Source organism: Lithobates pipiens, unplaced genomic scaffold (genome assembly GCF_037356315.1).
Source record: "Lithobates pipiens isolate NorthernLeopardFrog02 unplaced genomic scaffold, aLitPip1_a1.2 Scaffold_44, whole genome shotgun sequence".
NCBI classification, from domain to species: Eukaryota; Metazoa; Chordata; class Amphibia; order Anura; family Ranidae; genus Lithobates; species Lithobates pipiens.
The window spans coordinates 1,376,825-1,392,389 of record NW_027507870.1 but is presented as its reverse complement, the minus strand read 5'-3'; the positions used below and the strand labels follow the sequence as shown (position 1 = coordinate 1,392,389).

The following is a 15,565-nucleotide window of genomic DNA, read 5'->3' as shown; positions in this document are numbered from 1 at the left end:
TTGGGTTATCATTATGATTTTCTTTTGACTGTTGGGATATCATTATGACTTTCTTTTGACTGTTGGGGTATCATTATGACTTTCTTTTGGCTGTTGGGGTATCATTATGACTTTCTTTTGGCTGTTGGGTTATCATTATGACTTTCTTTTGACTGTTGGGGTATCATTATGACTTTCTTTTGGCTGTTGGGTTATCATTATGACTTTCTTTTGACTGTTGGGGTATCATTATGACTTTCTTTTGGCTGTTGGGTTATCATTATGACTTTCTTTTGACTGTTGGGGTATCATTATGACTTTCTTTTGACTGTTGGGGTATCATTATGACTTTCTTTTGGCTGTTGGGTTATCATTATGACTTTCTTTTGACTGTTGGGTTATCATTATGACTTTCTTTTGACTGTTGGGGTATCATTATGGCTTTCTTTTGACTGTTGGGGTATCATTATGACTTTCTTTTGACTGTTGGGGTATCATTATGACTTTCTTTTGACTGTTGGGGTATCATTATGACTTTCTTTTGACTGTTGGGGTATCATGACTTTCTTTTGGCTGTTGGGTTATCATTATGACTTTCTTTTGACTGTTGGGGTATCATTATGACTTTCTTTTGGCTGTTGGGTTATCATTATGACTTTCTTTTGACTGTTGGGGTATCATTATGACTTTCTTTTGGCTGTTGGGTTATCATTATGACTTTCTTTTGACTGTTGGGGTATCATTATGACTTTCTTTTGACTGTTGGGGTATCATTATGACTTTCTTTTGGCTGTTGGGTTATCATTATGACTTTCTTTTGACTGTTGGGGTATCATTGTGACTTTCTTTTGGCTGTTGGGTTATCATTATGACTTTCTTTTGACTGTTGGGATATCATTATGACTTTATTTTGACTTTTGGAACATCATTATGACTTTCTTTTGACTGTTGGGTTATCATTATGACTTTCTTTTGACTTTTGGGACATCATTATGACTTTCTTTTGACTGTTGGGGTACCATTATGACTTTCTTTTGAATGTTGGAGTATCATTATGACTTTCTTTTGGCTGTTGGGGTACCATTATGACTTTCTTTTGACTGTTGGGGTATCATGATGACTTTCTTTTGACTGTTGGGGTGTCATTATGACTTTCTTTTGGCTGTTGGGGTACCATTATGACTTTCTTTTGGCTGTTGGGGTACCATTATGACTTTCTTTTGACTGTTGGGGTACCATTATGACTTTCTTTTGGATGTTGGGGTACCATTATGACTTTCTTTTGACTGTTGGGGTATCATTATGACTTTCTTTTGGCTGCTGGGGTACCATTATGACTTTCTTTTGGCTGTTGGGGTACCATTCTGATGGTGGAGTGTTAATGCAGTCGCCATGGAGTGGCCAGTTCCCTTGGTGAGGCATACACGAACATCCCTAAAAGAACAAACAGATCTGCCGTGTCCACAGGAAGGTTTCCGCTGCCAATGTCTGTATGTGCGGCTATTACATTGCATGAGCGTATTACAGCAAAACTGACACTGGGGGACATCTGACAACATACATTAATAACAATTTCCACAACAGACCGCACATATGGGCACAGATAAGACTGCACCTATGATAGGCGTGCACCTGGACACACCCTAATCACTCCGGGCTGTCTCCCGAGATCTGCCCCAAAATGTTGCATCCAAGAGAGTGTGTAGCCCCGCTGCCTGTGAAACACGTTCACAGGCAGCAGATCGTGAGGCTTGCCAGAACCGCTGAGTGTGTGATCTGTCCGGTAATGTCACTCCTTCCAAGGAGAAAGACCAGCTGTCAAAATTCAGCGGTGATGTCGGGGGGGTGGAACAGTTATCAAACACAAGCCAATGTGATGGGATCTGGTTGGACCGCTACAATTATGTGGTTCCACACCCTTTCTTAAGCAGCCCAATCATTGGCTGGTGTGGTGTTTGCTGTTTGGTCCCAACCACTGCCGACATCACGGCTGAGTTGTGACAGCTGATCTCTCTCTGCCTGCATGCAGTTACATTAACTGACGGGCAAGCCACACAGTCTGTTGGGAGGTTTACTTCATTATAGCACTTTGGAATTACTTTTTTTTTAGATTATTACACTTAATTTTATATGATGTAGTTACTATTACAATGTGATTTATTGCACTGGAAGTTCCTTTTCTACCACCCCAGACTCGCTCCTCCATGTCTTTATGGAGCTTGCTTTGAGTACTGGTGCGCGGTCATGTTGGAACAGGAAGAGTCCATCCCCCCGCACTGTTCCCACAAAGTCGGGAGCATGGAATTGTCCAATTTGTCTTGGTGTGCTGACACCTTAAGAGTTCCCTTCAACTAAACTAAAGAGTCAAGCCCAACCCCTGAGAACCAACCCCACACCATAATCCCCCCTCCACCAAATGATTTAGACCACTGCACAAAGCAAGGTCCATAAAGACATGGATGAGTGAGTTTGGGGTGGAGGAACTTGACTGTCTTGCACATTAAAGTGGAGACTGTGAGCCAGGCCTTCTCATCCAACATCAGTACCTGACCTCACAAATGCACTTCTGGTGTCCCAATACTTTTGACAATATAATGTGTGTGTGTATATATATATATACACATACGTATGTGTGTTTGAGCTTTAGGGTGCACACCCTATTGCAATAGGCTGTGCACACCTATGGGCACAGACAAAACAGCACCTATGGGCTCTGATGAGACCTCAGATATAAGGCTGCACATATGAGACCGCAAAGTTGAGACCGCACCTGTGGGCTCTGATGAGACCGCACCTGTGGGCTCTGATGAGACCGCACCTGTGGGCTCTGATGAGACCGCACCTATGGGCTCTGATGAGACCGCACCTATAGGCTCTGATGAGACCGCACATATGGGCACAGTTAAGACTGCACCTATGTGCTCTGATGAAACTGCACTTATGGGCACAGATGAGACCGCACCTATGGGCTCTGATGAGACCGCACCTATGGGCTCTGATGAGACCACACCTATGGGCTCTGATGAGACCACACATATGGGCACAGATGAGACCGCACCTATGGGCACAGATGAGACCGCACCTATGGGCTCTGATGAGACCACACCTATGGACTCTAAAGAGACTGCACAGATGAGACCGCAGCTATGGGCTCTGATGAGACTGCATACATGGGCAAAGATGAGACCGCACCTATGGGCTCTGATGAGACCACACATATGGGCACAGGTGAGACTGCACCTATGGGCTCTGATGAGACCACACCTATGGGCTCTGATGAGACCGCACCTATAGGCTCTGATAGGACCGCACATATGGGCACAGTTGAACTGCACCTATGGGCTCTGATGAAACTGCACTTATGGGCACAGATGAGACCGCACCTATGGGCTCTGATGAGACCGCACTTATGGGCTCTGATGAGACCACACATATGGGCACAGATGAGACCACACATATGGGCACAGATGAGACTGCACCTATGGGCTCTGATGAGACCACACCTATGGACTCTGATGAGACTGCACAGATGAGACCGCACCTATGGGCTCTGATGAGACTGCATATATGGGCACAGATGAGACCGCACCTATGGGTACTGATGAGACCGCATATATGGGCACAGATGAGACCGAACCTATGGGCTCTGATGAGACCGCATATATGGGCACAGATGAGACTGCACCTATGGGCTCTAATAAGACCGAACCTATGGGTTCTGATGAGACCACACAGATGAGACCGCACTTATAGGCTCTGATGAGACAGCATATATGGGCTCTGATGAGACCACACAGATGAGACCACACCTATGGGCTCTGATGAGACCGCATATATGGGCACAGATCAGACAGCACCTATAGGCTCTGATGAGACCGCATATATGGGTACAGATCAGACCGCACCTATAGGCTCTGATGAGACCGCATATATGGGCACAGATGAGTACAGTTCAGTAATGTTTACATAAACCGAGTAATGGAAATATGTTTATCTCCTGCTGTGGCTGGAGGGGAGAGAGCACAGACATGCTTTGTATTTGTAAGGCTGTAACCTATCTATCGTGCTGTGTGTTACTGAGTAGTGTGGCTGGCTGTAGAATGAGGGGGGTGATTTATGTTGAAGTGGGCTTGTTTGCATTTAACATGTACAGGCCTAGTGTACCTCCTACATTCACTGCAATCCCAAGGATTCATGGGAAATGTAGTTAGAGAGAGGGGGAGGATATGATGCAATCACTGTTCTGACACTTCCTCCTTGGCAGAAAACAGACAGTATTTTATGAACTACAGAGCTGACTTCCTGAAAATTAATTAAGAGTTTTCTCTGTTGGGAAGGAATTTAATAAATGTAATGATTTCTCTGCTGTACAGATTTAAAAAAAAATAAAGATTTTTATTTTGTGAAAAAATAATTTTAGTGTCAGTTGTAATGCACAAATGAGGTGATTTCTTATTTTACTTCCAAGATATCGTAGTAGTTGTTAAATATATCAGTTCTGATTATATACCGGCATTCTATTAGACAATAGCAGCACTGACTTAGGCCGCGTACACACGGGCGGATTGTCTGGCCAACTAAGTTCGTCAGACAATCCGACGGACAGTCCGTTCAACTTTTGAATGAACAGACTTGACCACACACGATGAACAGACAGTCCGCCGAAAGCTTGCGCGATGACGTGTACAGCACGTACGACGGGACTAGAAATACGACGTCCAATACACTGCAATGCAACCTTCGGCGTGTAAATCCTTTCTGAGCATGCGCCATACTTAGTCCGTCGAACTAGCCTACTCACGAGCGGATTGTCTGCTGAAACCAAGTTTGGACGGACATATTACGGAAATTCCGAAAGACTAAGTCCGTCAGACTGTCCGCTGAAAAAGTCCGCTGAAGCCCACACACGAGCGGATTGTCCGCTGAAACACGGTTCAGCGGACTAAGTTGGACGCACAATTCTCTCGTGTGTACGCGGCCTTACTGTTACAACAAGTTGAATTGCTTTCATCATCGAGAAGATATCTAACCCTACAACAAATTGTCATGTATGGAACACGATAAACTGGAATGAAAGACTAAAACACAATTTTTTTTTCTTATTAGTCCAATTTGGTGGTCCATTTAAAATAAATTGTACACAAGACGAAGAATTACCCTGTGGCACAGTAAAGATGGCAGCATCCAGAGGACACGTAGAGAGGTAGAAGAGGCAAGAGTCAAGGTTGATCCTTCAACATCAGATTCCAAAGACACATTTTGTATTTTTCCCACAATCATAACCATGAAATATGACAACTGCTCAAATAACATCAGCATCGGTGCAGAGCTGTTCAACGGCGTGGGATTCACTGACCTCTCCAAGGACTTCATCCTGCTGTCCAACGGCCCTGCTCAGCCACTGGTGGATAGACCTCCAACCAATGGAAAAAGAAATACGTCAGCTATGTCCTCACCCTCCACCCCTGGAGCTTCAGGGCCTCCTTCGCCCCCATGGCCCTGGGCAGCACCTTGGAGTATCGGCCGAAGGCAAGCTGGACTTTATCATGCTCCTGGCCTGTGCCGTGACAGTCCTGGCCATCCACAGGGCTGGGAATTTGGTCAACACTTACTATGATTTCACAAACATTGACCACAAGAAAAGGGACAACCGGACTTTAGTGGACCAAATTCTAGAGCCGCAGAGGGTGATGAGGTTTGGCACGGTGCTGTACACACTGGGCTGCATGTGTGTTGCGTGTCTCCACTCTCTGTCCATGGGCCATAGGGTTTGTTCATGGATAGAAAATGCAGGGGCGTGTCCAAAGGGTGGCGATACATAACATGTACTTAGACTGGTCTGGAGTGGTAAGTGGGGTACTCCAAAGCTCTGTCTTGGGACCAATTCTGTTTAACTCATTCATAAATATTATAGAGGTTTGCACAAATAGTTCAATCTCAGTCTTTGAGGACGACACAAAAATAAGCAGGGCAATAACTTCACATCAGGATATAGAAATTTTACAGGAAGACCCAAAAAAAAATAATGGAATGGACAACTACATGGCAAATGAGGTTTAATGTTGAGAAATGTAAAGTGATGCGCTTGGGGCTAAGACTATAAATCAGGGGTCTCAAACTGGTGGCCCTCCAGTTGTTGCGAAACTACAAGTCCCATGAGGCATTGCAAGACTGACAGTTACAAGCATGACTCCCACAGGCAGAGGCACGATGGGACTTGTAGTTTTGCAACAGCTGGAGGGCCGCCAGTTTGAGACCCCTGCTATAAATGCAAACTACTCACTCTTGGAGAACATCTGGAGGATTCCAGGATGGAGAAAGGTCTAAGGGTCCTGGTAGAAAACAAACTGAGCAATAGCATGCAATGTCAAGCTGCAGCTAGCAAAGCCGGCAGAATACTAACATGCATAAAAAAGGGATTTACTCCAGGGATAAACTATAATTCTGCCACTTTATAAAATTCTGGTTTGGCCACATCTGGAGTATTCCATCCAGTTCTGGTCACCAGTCCTCAGGAAGGATGTGCTGGAACTGGAGAGAGTGCAGAGAAGGGCAACAAAACGAATATGGGGACCTCAATTACGAGGAACGACTGCAAGCACTGGATTTATTCTCTCTAGAGAAGAGACACTTGAGAGTGGACATGCTAGCAGTATACAAATACCTCAATGGTGACCCCAGTGTAGGAAGAAAACTTTTCAGCCTCAGGGAGTGTAAGAGGACACAGGACTACACAACGAGGTTGAATAAAAAGCCTTAACCTAAAGCGGAGTGGGGGGGGGGGGGTTATCACTGTCAGAGCGATAAGTATGTGGAACTATTGGTGGTGTCAGTGGGGAGTATTAATATTTTTAAAAGACGCTCCGATGTGTCTCTTAGCGAACACAACACACAGCGATATGGGAAATGATTATTGACACTGACACACATACACCTACACAGGTTAAACTCAATGGACTATTGTCTTTATTCAACCTTACCTACTATGAAACTATACTCAAGTTGGAGCATATGGCCCTGATATATTTCCGGGGCCTGTCTGGCTCTTTCCTCTATACCAGAGGAAATGGATAAAAGTACTTGGGTCTAGGCAACTTGATGATCCTTATTACCTTCCTGTCTGGCTCTTTCCTCTATACCAGAGGAAATGGATAAAGGTACTTGGGTCTAGGCAACTTGATGATCCTTATTACCTTCCTGTCTGGCTCTTTCCTCTATACCAGAGGAAATGGATAAAAGTACTTGGGTCTAGGCAACTTGATGATCCTTATTACCTTCCTGTCTGGCTCTTTCCTCTATACCAGAGGAAATGGATAAAAGTACTTGGGTCTAGGCAACTTGATGATCCTTATTACCTTCCTGTCTGGCTCTTTCCTCTATACCAGAGGAAATGGATAAAAGTACTTGGGTCTAGGCAACTTGGTGATCCTTATTACCTTCCTGTCTGGCTCTTTCCTCTATACCAGAGGAAATGGATAAAAGTACTTGGGTCTAGGCAACTTGATGATCCTTATTACCTTCCTGTCTGGCTCTTTCCTCTATACCAGAGGAAATGGATAAAAGTACTCTGGTCTAGGCAACTTGATGATCCTTATTACCTTCCTGTCTGTCTCTTTCCTCTATACCAGAGGAAATGGATAAAAGTACTTGGGTCTAGGCAACTTGGTGATCCTTATTACTTTCCTGTCTGGCTCTTTCCTCTGAAATGGATATTTTAATGATAGGCAACTCCTATCCTCATATTGATTAGTGGTTCCAAATTAATAACTACTGCAGTAGGGAACAGACACAAAAGATACGCTCAGCATCTTTCCAAATAACCGTTCTCCTTTATTATGACGCATTTGAAGGCTTTTATACACATGATTACGTAGGTATCACATTAATATTACACTTGTACGTTTATGGTAACAAGGGGCGTTACATAGGCAGGCTTATTCTAACCAGAATAAAGAAAGAATGCAAAACATGTACTGAAAACATTGTTAGTGCCGTGTGCACAGTGAGGGCATTGTGCAATACATATAAAATAGAATACAATTATATACAGAACCTACAAATTTCCATTACAGTCTCCTCTCTTTTGATCAATATTTTGATCACTAACCATACCTGCTATCACCTTTAACCTGGAACCTCCACATGCTTAGGTGGAGGTAGTCCTGGCCAAAGAGGCAAAAACTCCATTGTGGAGAAAATAATAGCTGAGCAGCTTTTTTCATTACAAAATGACTTTTCACTGTGAAAAACAAAGACATATTTACAGAGTACTGGCTGTACACTCCTGTGGCCAGAATGGCCTTCTAGCGTAATTGCTGGTATGCTGACTTATCAGCATATGTAAACACAGACGATTCTACATAAAATGGAGGTACAAAAGACAAATATGACTTCAACATGGCTAAACTACTTTTCAAATATATATATCCCTTACAATTAAAGTAATTGAATCAAAAATTGCCCTAGACTGTGATCGCAAGAAGGAAACAAATCAAACACAGAGATTTCTTTCATTTAGTCATTTTTGCAGTGTCTGGTGTAGATCCAGGTGACTTTTCCTTCAAGTTTTGCAAAACTGTACATGAAATAGATGCTGTATTGAGTCTCCAAACATCTCCTTATATATAAATGTCTCTTAACAATCCACAAGTCAACTGGCTTTAATTTTAGATCCTTCCAAACTTTTAGGATCTGGAATTGGGGAGAAAACACATAAATGAGTTTGTCAAAAAACCTTAAAAGATCAGCAACATTCTCTGTGAGATCCGAATGGAGGACTTCAGCTGCTGAGACAAAATATAAGCAAGTGAGTAACACACTCCCCAACCAAATCCCAAAGGGAAAGAGTCCAACATCCCCCTACGGGCTTGATAAAATATAATAAAACATTCAGGCAAAAGTTTTCTAGTTTCTTACTCTACTTTGTCCGCTACATTGTAGACAGTAGGGGGTGTAAAAATAAAACCTGAAAACTTCTAGTAAGGACTCTCCTATAAAAATGATTTCCTCTGTTACTCTCTGTAGATTCTGCACTCTGTACTTACAAACTACTTCTGATAACACTTTTTTACTGGGGCCTTTGCAGTAGCATTTGCCACTGGACATCTATAAAACATGTCCATACAAACAAAATACATACTCGTAAGATCCTGACTTGGGCATCTGGATGTATCTTTTTGCTATCTCTGGAAGGGATGTTCAGCTTTTGGTAACACCTTTGGTAACAGGTAAAACAAGAAGTGGTATGTTATAAAAACAACTGTGGAGAACCCTGGCTCTATCCCACGCTCATTTACTAAGGCAGCCATAACTGCTTGTGACTGATGACACGGTCCACGTGTCAAGCTGAAGGGAAAAGAGTGTCTGGCAGACATAAATGATCACCTTTTCCAAAGTCCTGTTTCGGAAGAAGTTGCCCTCTGTGGACCACTTGTGCTTCTCGTTCTGGGGTCCTTAAAGTTGAATTATTAATCCCAGCTATACTGGGCCAGAACTAGGGTGGAATCTGTGAGTTGCACAGACCCAGCAAGTGTCCGGGGCTGTAAATGCAGCATCCTTAGAGTCGCCTGGTCTGCTTCCATATGTGAGTTTTACTGTTAGTATGGCTACCTCAGCAAGAACCTGGAAGGCTGAAAACAGCCGATCAAATTAACTTGGCATGCTTGATTGGTTTACCTGCCGAAGTAAAACAAACTTCTGACCCTTCAAATGGAACCAAAAGCTCTCTATCTCTTGACTATATAAATATATACTCTTTTTATAGCTCACAGGCTTTTCTAAAACATGGAGCTCTGCTTCTTGAGCTGGGAAAAAGGATCCAATGACTCTGAATACAGGGTATCCTTCTGGGTGATAAACTTCATCCTCAGTATAAAACCGGGAATAACTACAAAAAAGTAAATACTCGGGTCTTCTGGGAGTGTGTCCTGCACTGGGCTCACAGCAGCTGATTCCCACATCATCAATTTAACACATGTGCTTTTTCTTTGTCTCCAGCCTCCTCCAATAGAGGCAATAAGGTGGTTGGATTCAAATACCGTATATACTCGAGTATAGGCCGACCCGAATATAAGCCGAGGCCCCCAATTTACCCCCAAAAAACTGGAAAAAATTATTGACTCGTGTATAAGCCGAGGGTGAGACATGCCTGTCCATCCCTGTGTGTCCGTCCATCCCTGTGGGTCCATCCATCCCTGTGTGTGTCCATGCATCCGTGTGTGTGTGTGTGTGTGTGTGTGTGTGTGTGTGTGTGTCCATGCATCCGTGTGTGTGTGTGTGTCCATGCATCCGTGTGTGTGTGTGTGTGTGTGTGTGTGTCCATGCATCCATGTGTGTGTGTGTGTCCATCCATCCGTGTGTGTGTGTGTGTGTGTGTCCATGCATCCGTGTGTGTGTGTGTGTCCATCCGTGTGTGTGTGTGTGTGTGTGTGTGTGTGTGTGTGTGTGTGTGTCCGTGCAGCCTACCTGTGTCCAGCCTGCCTGTGTCCGTCCAGCCTGCGTCCCGTCCAGCCTGCGTCCCGTCCAGCCTGCGTCCCATTCCGGCCCGTCCCGAGCCGAGCCTCCGTCCTTCAGCTCTTCGTCGGCGGCCATTCTAGGATTCAAAAGCCGCGCCTCCGTCGGTGATAGGCGGAACACTCAATTTCCCACTGACTGCTGGGAAATTGAGTGTTCCGCCTATCGGATGTCCGTGATAGGCGGAACACTCAATTTCCCAGCAGTCAGTGGTCCGCCTATCATGGACGTCCGCTCATCTTCATACTACGGACGAGGATGAGAGGATGTCCGTGATAGGCGGAACACAGACTGCTGGGAAATTCAGTGTTCCGCCTATCACCGACGGAGGCGCGGCCTTTGAATCCTAGAATGGCCGCTGTCTGTCTGCTCGACACGCTGATCGGGCAGACAGACAGCGATGACTCGAGTATAAGCCGAGGGGGGCACTTTCAGCCTCAAAAAAGAGGCTGAAAATCTCGGCTTATACTCGAGTATATACGGTATACACTTTTTTCATTGTTAGATTTGTACATAAACACACAAAACAAATTCATATTTTGAACCTTTCATTAGACAAACACTTACCGTATATACTCGAGTATAGGCCGACCCGAGTATAAGCCGAGGCCCCCAATTTACCCCCAAAAAACTGGAAAACTTATTGACTCGTGTATAAGCCGAGGGTGAGACATGGCTGTCCATCCCTGTGTGTCCGTCCATCCCTGTGTGTGTGTCCGTCCATCCATCCCTGTGTGTGTGTCCATCCATCCATCCATCCCTGTGTGTGTATCCATCCATCCATCCATCCCTGTGTGTGTGTGTGTATCCATCCATCCATCCATCCATCCCTGTGTGTGTGTGTGTGTGTGTGTGTGTATCCATCCATCCATCCATCCATCCCTGTGTGTGTGTGTGTGTGTGTGTGTGTGTATCCATCCATCCATCCCTGTGTGTGTGTGTGTGTGTGTGTGTGTGTGTGTGTGTGTGTGTGTGTGTGTGTGTGTGTGTCCGTGCAGCCTTGTGTGTGTGTCCAGCCTACCTGTGTCCCAAGCCTCCGTCCCGTGCCGTGCCTCCTCCGTCCCGTGCCTCCTCCGTCCCGTGCCGTGCCTCCTCCGTCCCGTGTCTCCTCCGTCCCGTGCCGTGCCTCCTCCGTCCCGTGCCTCCTCCGTCCCGTGCCGATGGATCGCCGCTCTTCTCGGCGGCCATTCTACAATTCAAAATTCCGCCTCCGCCTGTGATAGGCGGAACACTCAATTTCCCAGCAGCCTGTGTTCCGCCTATCACGGACATCCTCTCATACACTGACTGCTGGGAAATTCAGTGTTCCGCCTATCACAGGCGGAGGCGGAGAAGGAGGCGCGGCTTTTGAAAATTAATGTCCGCCGTCTGTCTGCTCGATACGCTGATCGAGCAGTCAGACAGCGGCGACTCGAGTATAAGCCGAGGGGGCACTTTCAGCCTCAAAAAAGAGGCTGAAAATCTCGGCTTATACTCGAGTATATATGGTAGCTATATATTTGCTGTGCAGAATGTCGGACTATTAAAAATTAAATATTCAACCAAAATAATATCTGTAACTTTGTCTAATAGCAACTTTCCATAAAGCTACAGCTCTGATACACCGGAGTGAACCCTTCATTACTGGGTCCAGCTTGCATAAATATAACAATGGCTTTTTGCTATCATGCTGTTTGTGTAAGAACTGTAGTTTAATTTTTCAAAAAGACAACTTTTTCCTGGCAATATTATAATAAATGATAAGAATACCCTGCAGTCATGCAGAGATGTCCATAAATCTAAATTTTTCTTCTACTTATACCCACTGCACTTACAAGGAAAAGGGGCACATCATTTCACAATCCACACATTCTGCTTTGGATTTCAAAAATAAAAATACATAAAAACAAAAGGACCAACAATATGTATGACGGACCAGAAAGCACTTGGCCATCAAAAACTATAAACCAACTGGCTGCAGGCGGCATCTATCCTAACAGGATGTATGGACTTGATGTGATGGGTCTGTTATATTTAAATGTTATTATTACTCTCACATCATGGACCGCACATCAAGTTATTATCAGACTTTAAGATTTAATTTCTGTAGAAAAACGTCCTTATGTATCCCATCCATCTTGGCTTTGTTAAACATTATTGCAGCTGTATTCAAATTAACAACCTCATCTTAATTTTTTCTCTTTCCACTCAATAAATATAAAATTACAAAATTGTTATCTTAATCTAAACTAATTCCATTTTTACCAATTTCCCCATTAACCTGGATTTCATTTCCAACCAAAGGTTGTCTAAACCAGTTTCAATATATCTATATTTATTAATAAAATTGTTAAACTCATATTAGAAATTAATACTCATATGATAATTTCAATATCACACACTAATATATATGCACAGATAAATGTCCTTAAAGGGGGACATATTACTTAATTTTACTCAATTTCTCTCTCTTTTTTTTTTAATGCACTGTTTCCACTATCACAGGATATTCAATTTGTGTAAGACACGGTTAATTTGTAACCTTCATTTTACCATGTTTGGAAAACAGATTCAAAAATAATTGTGACCACATTGTTTATCATTAGATTCGTTAACCCGGCACATTTTGTTATAAATGTTTTGTCTAAAAAACTGAAATTGGCATGGTGTCCTCCAGCTTATCACCAACCTCTCATGTCAGCCACATTCTTTCAGGAGAGCACAAAGGAGGGGGGTCACATCTGCATACATGACACAAGCGATAGAACTAAAGGTTCCAGCATTCACAAACATACACAAATATATCTCTAAAATTGCTTACATTATTCCCATTTGTACACAACACATGCATATCATTCTCTCACTTTATTTTAACGCTTTTTTAATACTTCCTTGCTTAAACTTCTGCTTTCTTTATTTTGTTCTGATATCCTTTGCATCCAATGTATTGTAATACCATACTTCACATACTGTAACGTTCTATGATCAGACGGGCAGCCATAGTGCTCATCCCATCTTCCCTCTCTGACAACATATAAAGCATTCTGTTTTAACTCTCTTTACTGTTTCTTGACTTTACTAGTTGTAGTGCCTGACCCCAAATTCATCCCACAACTTAACATCAAAAAGTCCCTTTCTGTCTAGTGTTAATGTCACTCTTGATCCATCCTGCTCACATAAATATCCGTTTCTCTAGCTGTATACTCTGCATGAATCTTTGTCCCCGTGGACTTTGGTGGTAACCCAGTTACCCTTTGTGGATCCCTGTCCACTTTAACCATTAATCTAGGGGCTCAGTATAGGCAGAACCGCACCTTCGGTTCATATATAGCGCTCCTCTTGCGCTGGGCATTTTTGAGGGTCTCTTACCCATCATTCCCTTACTTAATTTAATGCCCATAATGACTGGCCAGTCTTCTCTACGTGTGCCTATACCCTTTTGCCTCTAAACTACTTTATCTAGCAGATGTACTACATATACCTGTGAACAGTACTATTCTTCCCTTTCTCTATAACACTCTGATGGACAGTAGACAGTGACAACATAACATATAACCACTAATCAATACAGTTCGATTAAGGGGAGTAAAATAGGTACCCTTTGTCCCGAAAATGCCTTACCGATCAAGGAAGTCTGATAACTCAAATGTAAGCAAAAGGCTTACCTCAGCCGGCTGATTATCAGAAATTCCCGGATCGTCTCAAGCTCCTCGTTTCGGATACTCAGGGTCACCTGATAACCCCTGCTGGGCTGGCTTCGCCACCTGAAATGGATATTTTGATGATAGGCAACTCCTATCCTCATATTGATTAGTGGTTCCAAATTAATAACTACTGCAGTAGGGAACAGACACAAAAGATACGCTCAGCATCTTTCTAAATAACCGTTCTCCTTTATTATGACGCATTTGAAGGCTTTTATACACATGATTACGTAGGTATCACATTAATATTACACTTGTACGTTTATGGTAACAAGGGGCGTTACATAGGCAGGCTTATTCTAATCAGAACTCGAAAGAATGCAAAACATGTACTGAAAACATTGTTAGTGCCGTGTGCACAGTGAGGGCATTGTGCAATACATATAAAATAGAATACAATTATATACAGAACCTACAAATTTCCATTACATCTATACCAGAGGAAATGGATAAAAGTACTTGGGTCTAGGCAACTTGGTGATCCTTATTACCTTCCTGTCTGGCTCTTTCCTCTATACCAGAGGAAATGGATAAAAGTACTTGGGTCTAGGCAACTTGGTGATCCTTATTACCTTCCTGTCTGGCTCTTTCCTCTATACCAGAGAAAATGGATAAAAGTACTTGGGTCTAGGCAACTTGGTGATCCTTATTACCTTGGGACCCTTGGTCATGTTCGCTCACGTAGTCCAGGTTGGGTATCTCTCTGTCACAACCTGGCTGTACGCCTTGCCCTTGACAATAAACACAGAAGCCATCCTTCATAGCAACAACACCTTAGACATGGAGTCCGGCAGGCAGGCTGGCGTTGTAAGGATGGCCATCCTTATCGGCCCAACCTTTTCCTATATGTTATACAGCCTGCTGGTCTTCTTCCCGTATGTCGTTTCTGCATCCTAGCCACCTGTTACACCGTCAAAATTGTCCTGCTGCTTCTCACATTCCCACTGGCTTCTTCCCTGGAGCACCAGTTCAGGAGCCAGAACTTCACTGGGTTCCCCCAGAAAATGGCCAAACTCAACCTGTTTTTATTTTTATTTTTCCACTTGTTGGGTATTTTGCTTGCACCCCTGAGCTCGCTTCCAAAACTCTAGCAGAAATGCAGTGCCTCACACAGCGCACAGTGCTATAGTACATTCTTATTCACAAAGTTGCACTACCTGTGTGTTTGGGTCATTTAGGAGATTGTATAGTGTCTTAAAGAGAGCAAAACCTGTGATGGAAGAGTCACTTCATTCAAGAATAAAAAATGAAAAAAGTACACAAGGGTCACGTCTTCTCCTCTCTCCATGGATGTAGGTAGATCCCCACAAGCTGGAGATGCTTAGGAGTTAGTTCCACAAAAGTCTATTTTTGCACAAAATAAACAATGCAGGGAAGCCATGGTTGTTGGA

At 43.6% G+C, this 15,565-nt stretch overlaps 1 protein-coding gene and 1 pseudogene across 1 annotated transcript in view; both read left to right on the top strand.

Annotated features, from left to right (window-relative positions):
- The window catches only part of LOC143956836 (uncharacterized), an 87,874-nt gene that overhangs the window by 22,658 nt on the left and 49,651 nt on the right, over nucleotides 1–15,565 (top strand). The gene's annotated exons all lie outside the window — the stretch shown is intronic.
- LOC143956852 (ubiA prenyltransferase domain-containing protein 1-like) lies at nucleotides 5,264–15,265 on the top strand (annotated as a pseudogene).